Below are 7,951 nucleotides of genomic sequence, written 5' to 3' on the forward strand. Positions count from 1 at the left end.
TCTTTCTTTTTGTTTATACTTCCATTTAGTCCTTTCTCTCATCTTTCTTTCCTTTCCTCTCTCTCTAAATGGATATGACTGAAAACTATGATTAAAACAACCGGTTAATAGGCAGAAAAAGTAAAATCTGACAATTGTGACAAACGAAACACTAAAATTTACATCAAAATCGGATCGACGTAACAAAGTTACATTCAAAGTTTGGCCCATCATTTCCGCGGTGAAACGGTTCTATGCATCAGTAGGTATGCAATGAGCAAGCAACTGATTTTATTTCAACTTATTCTTTTGTATTTTATTCCATGAAATAATATTTTATTCGATCTTTCTCTACGAAAAAAAAATAGATTGACAACTGCTTTAATGACAAATAACCACCGCTACAACTTATTTTGTTACAAGTCATATAGGTACAAAATAAATGATATGATTATGAGTTCGTGTCATGATAACTTAAGAAAAAGGAAAGAGGGGACATTCTGCCCATGCACCCTTTAAGTAAATAAAATATCTTATCTCTCTATGTTAAAGAGATATCATGTCTACATCTAAAGGCGACCTTATCGGATTGGTGTACGACCGGATTTCAGAATAAAATGTAGAATTGAGACTTGGAATATCTTACTGTGTAATGTTCGAAATCATCATACGAAAATATGTTCAAATTTGTGACTATGCTATATCATCCAAAGCGAATAGTCGTAATGACGTCATACAGTCGTACGATTGGCTACGATTTGAAATTAATTTGGCCTTTACTCCTATTGTTTGCAATTTTTCAAAATTATTATATTAGTATTCTTTCAATTAATTTTAACCTCAAGTAAAATGATATGTTCTATTCATATTTTCAGAAAATGAGCAAAGTGCGATTTGTTCCAAAATCGGATCGCGAACAGTCGTAAGGTGTGCGGTGGCCTTAATTCACTTCCAAACATGCTAAATGACTGTAGTTCTTTCTGATTTTCTCTCTTTTTTTATATCATTTAATTCTTTCCTTAGATTTTGTCGTTCTCTATTATGTTCTTTTTTTAAATTGAATTTCTCTCTGGATGGTACAATAAAAAAGTGAAAAGCAGATGATCGGATTGTTTCCTTTTCTTCCGGCTTCTTCTTACATTCTATATTTTTGTTTCCTTTCTCCCCCCCCTCTCCTCCTTCTGAGTACTTGTATCTTAATCTCGAGATATCGACATAGGAGACTATCATGTCAAAATATCTTAGAAAAGATGATCAGTGGTCAAGATTTCGGATCTCATCAATTCATGCATTTTCGGAGAGTTGATCAGAGGACAACTACCTGAGTGGCACGTTTGAGCTTCATTCCATGCATATAGCAAGATGTTAACATGACCAGATCAGGGGCCCATTTCATGAAGAGCTACAACTGTTTTTGACAGCTACCATGGCAACAGGGCTCAGCAGCCAATCAAAATTACCGAGGTTATCAAATCAACATTACCATGGTAGTTGCCATAACGGCAAAGTTACAACAGTTGCAACTCTTTATGAAACGGGCCCCTGATCTTTTCATCTGGTTATCATTTTTCAAGGGGACATGACCAAATTATAGATCCTTTTTTATCTTCTCTCCTGAAAGATATTAACACAAAACCAAAGAGCTCGCTTGTCATCTATTCTTTTATCTGGAAGAATGAAGACAAGAAGAGATCCGAAATCTTTTCAGGATGTGTCAACATGCATTGGACCTGGCTGGCACAAGTAAACTTCAATAGGTTTTTGATACGCACATTTCTTCAAAGACATAACACTCTATATAGCATTATGCCTCCTACACTCTTGACTGTCAGACAAAATAGCAAAAAATTAAAAAAGAAGCAACGATGGAGAAAAGTGTGATGGATTTCAGGAATTTAATTAGGTTCTACCAAAAGGTGAACAACAAACAAACATTCAAAGACATGGCAACCATTGTAAACAGATGAGTTGGGTCCTGTAACAAAGATTTGCAATCAATTCCCTGTTTCATAATGACAAGTCTGCTTGGAAGCTTTAAAATCAAGTCCAATAGGTGGGGCATAAATCAATGTTTCAATCAAAACAGAGGTAAAACATCCAGCATCTGATTGTTAAAATGTGTGTAAAGTGTTGAAATAACAAGCAGAATGTGTTATAACACAGATGGGAGTTGAATACCATCATGGCCATATGCAGCGAGGGAGGGGGCTATTACCCTCCAGAAATTTTAAAAACTTACATTTATGTACTGAAAATTTTCACATAAGTCACCAAAAAGTGTGTACGAAATCCTTCAACTTCATGAAAAAGTGGCCTAATGACAAGCTCCATCATTTTGGTCCCTCGCTTTAGAATTTCTAGTACAGTGCATCTTGTCCCCGAGTGAACAAAATGTCTGCATATACCCATGAACACTGACAGTGTAAAATGCTTTGATAATGGTGTAAGATGCCTCTCAGAACATTGACTGGTATTGTTTCAACACCAATGTTTTTCAGAGCATACTCTTTGGCTTATAACCTGTGGATTAACCACTAAATGAATATCAACCCCAAACTGCTACACATTTAAAAATCAAATACACAAATTGACTAAGCCAAGCTTTCGTTGTCATTTTCATTGCACACTATATGTATTTTACATGTTGATATATATGACCATTGACTTGTACAATTCTTTATCTGAGATTAATATAGCAAGGCTGTCAAGATACCACAAAAAACATATAAATTATATTTTTTTAAATTACTAAAATCATAATGCATCAAGCACCACCTTGGTTGGATGAAATGAAATAAAATATTGGTTTCTGAAAATTCACAAAATAATCAGAGTACATCATTTACATGAAAACCTTCATTTTCAGCAGCAAAAACTAACATTTAAAATAAATACACAATAAGTGATACAAATAAAAAGCAGAACAAAGTACTGAATGCATCATTTTGCATTCAAATATGAATAATCATGTAAAGCTTATGATTCTGCAGAAAATTATCTTTCGATGGACAATTCCATATCATAGCTTTATAAAGCATTATCGTTATTATAATGAGTAGCATAATATGAACTCATATCTTTAAAGCTTGGTATCATGCATTGTTTTTTATAATTTAATCAAGTAAAGATTGCATAGTGTAAATGATAATTACGCCTGCCAATTCCATCAAAACACAATAGATTATTTTGAAAGAAGAGATGTTTGCTGTAAAGCAATGAAATCATCAAAACAAATTCGCTTGATTCTTCCCAATGACATAATGCACTACACAGATAAGCATGTATGGGACCATACACCCCATTTGACAGCCAAGCAGTTTCAGCAGTTACTTGTTATATTTTTGAATTTCTTGAGCAAATGTTTGAGTGGATAATTTTTTCATGATTTTTCACGATGAATGATTGAATATCATGAATAGAATTGATTCCAATCTTTCCCACATATTTTGTTAAAGTCAAGCCAAAGCTAAATGCATTTCAACCACCTTAATAAGACAAGTACAAACAAACAAAACACATGGACAAAAACATTAACAACATATTCTTGAATGGCTAAAAAAATTGTAAGTTTTCAGTTATCAATATTACTCATATTACTGTCATCAATTTCATTTGATATAAAAGGAAAGCCCATACAATTCACAACACAGAGTTAGGGAAGAAAAACAATTTTATGAGACCAATCACACTGGATGCTTTAAAATAAACATACGCTGAAGTATGCAATATCCATTGTTAGTATCAAGACCTTTAAGTAGGAACCTCATCTTAATATAATCATTTCAAGGATTGATGACAATGCCTGGCAATTTGTTGGCAATATTCCCCTGCTCCCTGTATACCAAGTAAAATAAAAATGATGTTAGAGAATTTCAAAATCTCTGTCACAATTATATTGCAAAATATACATATTTTTCATTTTGAATGACAGATTCCAACTCTCATATACTAGTATCTATACACAACACTAATGTTTGTTCATCGTAAGTCAAGCAGGTGAAACTTTTTAATAAAAAAGTGCATAAAAACATACCAATTACTTGATATTTTGGTTATTGACTTACTTCTGTGTAAATATACAATTAATTGGGTCATGCATGAACGAACACACATTTAAGACTAAACAGGAGGTCAAATGTTGACTTTTAAAGATTAAAAAAGAGGCTTTTTTTTACTTACTTTTATTTTGTCAAATTCTTTTTTTAGGTGAATGTTCTTGTGCTTGTTCATTGCTACACCCAATAACACCATCCTTATGGAATATTAATGCCATTCAATCCCCTTTATTTTGAAATCCATCCATACGTGATTGAAAAACAGAATGAAAACAATGGGGTGTGTCTCAAAGAGTTATATGTGACTTACGAGTCATGCTTAAATGCTGACACACACATGATATGTAATGGGTGATCTAATTGATTAATATACGGTAACGCGTATCCTCTTAGCAAGATTTTACCAATGTGGTGATGCCTTTTACACCATCTGCAACTGGGGATTAAAGTGCGACTCTAATGGCGACCGCACACCTTACGATTGGTCTGCGACCCGATTTCAGAATAAAATGTAGTAGAATTTGATGCTAACATTGAGACTTGGAATATCTTACTGTGTAATGTTCTAAATCATCGTACGAATACTTACGTTCAAATCTGTGATTATGCTATCATCCTTCTTAGAATAAAAGCGAATTTAATATCTAGTCGTAATGACGTCATAGCAATCGTACAATTGGCTACGATTTGAAACTAATTTGGCCTTTACTTCAAAATAAAGGCTTGCAATCTTTCAAAATGGTTATATTGGTATTCTTTCAATTAATTTAAACCTCAAGTAAAATGATATGTTCCATTCACATTTTCAGGAAATGCAATTTGTTCCAAAATCGGATTGCGAACAGTTGTAAGGTGTGAGGTGGCCTTAAGTCACACTTAACTTTTTGTGAAACACCTCCAGATGTTGCTATCAAAATGTGTTGTCAGTGGCTGTATAAACACGAGATGTTATTTTAATGGTTGAGATGACATAAAAGTACACAGTAAGATATGCCAAAAACCCCATACTACAAATATCTCCATGGGGCAGATCTGTTTTATCTTTCTTTTTCATTCTTATTTTGGGGGATCATTTTTCACTACTAATTCTATACTATTTGAACCTAAATGTATACCAGTACTTGAATAGTTTGCAAAAAGCACTCTAGGAAAAAAAGAGAATTGTCATGAATAACCTTGTTTTTCTTTTTCTTACTGCTAGAAGACACCAAAGTCACAAACAGCTTTATTTCATCCAACCCATGAACCATTGCCATTATCTTGTAAAACTTCCAATTTCATCTTTTACATCTAGAGTAATATGCTTCACTATACAGCTTTGGTTGGAATAGCAAATACAAAACACATTACAACTGGCTGAAATATACTTAAAAATATCAATGCACATAACTGGCCATATATGGAGAGCATTTCATAAAAAGTTTTGTCAAAGATTTTCACTGGCTAATGTGCTCTCAGCCAATCGGATGCAAGGATTTATAGTAGCTTTTAACAGAAAAATTGACTATTTGTTTCATGAAATGCTCCCCTGGCATATTTTTTACATAAAAAAAATTGACTAGACATGTAATATTTAAACATGGCTAACAGTAAAAATGTCCAAAGGAATCTGATAGGATTTTTCAACATGAAATATTTAACAAAGACAATATCAATATTATGATCACAATTACATCTACTCAAATTGATATATAATTTGATATATATACATATTCGGTCATATAATCTATTCCATATATTATTAAAAATTAGAGCACAAAAATCACTTACTACAATGCACTCGTGTAATCACAATATATATAGATATGAACTGTTTTTAGCACTTTCAGAAATTATTTACTTGATATTACTTTTAATGAAGCCTTTTCCAGATTAATACATGATATAATATTTCTGCATACAGATATTTCAATGATTTTTTTTTCAATATATTTACAACTAATGTTTTTCCAAGAAATCGCTTCTTAAGATGAACAAGCAGCGAGTAATTACCATTGGTGAAGATGAATGAGATACCTTTTATCGGAGCCAGTGCACTGTTCTACAAACTCTCATCCAAGATAGTACAAAGTATTATACACTTCATTTCACTTCATGGTTAATGAGTTATCACTCTACGGAAAAAGGATGCAAACTTGATGCATACCATAAAATGTATACCCTTAACACAGTATTTCGATATAACAGTTTTCACTCGGAAGTCCTTCACGCAAATGGTTTGAATGTGTTCAACCCACATGCTTAATGTTTGACCAATCGTATGGTATGATCACCATATTAGCAGGAAAACTAGTTCACAATATAACATACTCAAGAAAACAAACTTAATTTACAAACTTAGTATTTCAAAACTAAAAACATCTATGAACACTAGGTATTTACTTATAGTACTGAACTTCACTACATTAATTCTTATAATCCACACTTGTACTATTTCTTCTAGTGTAAGACTAAAGAATTATTGCACAATTTACATTCCTAACTCTAATTTCCAACTTTTTATTCTAATTCTTATTTCTAAATCTGTGTATATATATATAGTTGTGATGGTTTTCATCGTAGACCTTTTATTCATTTGTTTTTAATACATTTAAATAAATAACATTTATCTAGAAATACAACATTTTGCAAGAGTCAAGGGGTGCATTTAATTCACAAAATTACATACACCTAAACCTGCAAGTAAACTGCTTAATTGTGTAGACCTTTTCTCATTCTATTAATATTTAATATATTTATGCAAATAATTTAGACACATCTAGAAAAACAACATCTTGCATGAAAATAATAGGTCTTTGAAAAAGCTGAATACCAGTATTCAATATAAGTTTGCTATAAACTATTTTAAGTAAAGCCTAATCCTCCTAGTAAACTGTTTGAAATTATCAAAATAAAAATATCTATAATAGCAGTGGTGGCAAGGGGGCTCAATTTCTCAGGATCATGTCTAAAAAATTCACACAATGAATAACAGGTTTGAGACTTAACTAGACTTACTAAAGTTCCTTCACCTAAAAGCATGTGAAAACCAAAGCCATTTGAAAGCACATAAAGCATGAACATACACACATAATAAATACCAATGTTTTTAACATTGATCACATTCAGTCTGTTTAAATTTCATTAGTCTTAACAAATGCAAGCTTAATACAAGCATTGGGTTACCAATTAATTGAAAACTGGACCTCTCTTAACAATCATCCTGTAAAGCAATGGGAAATCATAACAAAATGATAGGTATTTACTCCATACCCAGTTACAAGCACGCTCTTGAAATCACCTCAGTGAGTCATATAGATCTTATTTCTACAATAAGCCATGTCATTAGTTATATCATTAGTCACAGTTACTCTATGATGATCATGACACACTTGACAGTCAATGTAGGATTTTGTTTAAGATTTTGTTTAACTTTGAAGGTCAGTTTCATATAGGAACACACAGGAATGCTGAACTCCAAGGCCCGAATTCACAAAGGTGGTTTTGAAAACCCACGGTTGAGTCCATGGTTTATGCAGATTTCTTATACAAATTACACCTAATTTAGCACGTATCAGGCGCGTGTATAAAACATGTCCAATGCTGATGCGCGCATTTGTCACAGTGCGCCAAATTGACGCCTTTTACCATGGTTAGATACGCCATTTTAATCATCCAGCGTTTTTATTCATGAGTCCACTCTTCAAACAGCGGACTCATGAATAAAATAGCGTATCTAACCATGGTAACAGGCGTCAATTTGGCGCACTGTGACAAATGCGCGCATCAGCATTGGACATGTTTCATACACGCACCCGATACGCGCTAAATTAAGCGTAATTTATACAGGAAATCTGCATAAACCATGGACTCAACCGTGGGTTTTCAAAACCACCTTTGTGAATTCGGGCCCAAGAGTTTTACTTTTGGCAATGCAA

This window comes from Lytechinus variegatus, chromosome 2, assembly GCF_018143015.1.
Source record: "Lytechinus variegatus isolate NC3 chromosome 2, Lvar_3.0, whole genome shotgun sequence".
NCBI classification, from domain to species: domain Eukaryota; kingdom Metazoa; phylum Echinodermata; class Echinoidea; order Temnopleuroida; family Toxopneustidae; genus Lytechinus; species Lytechinus variegatus.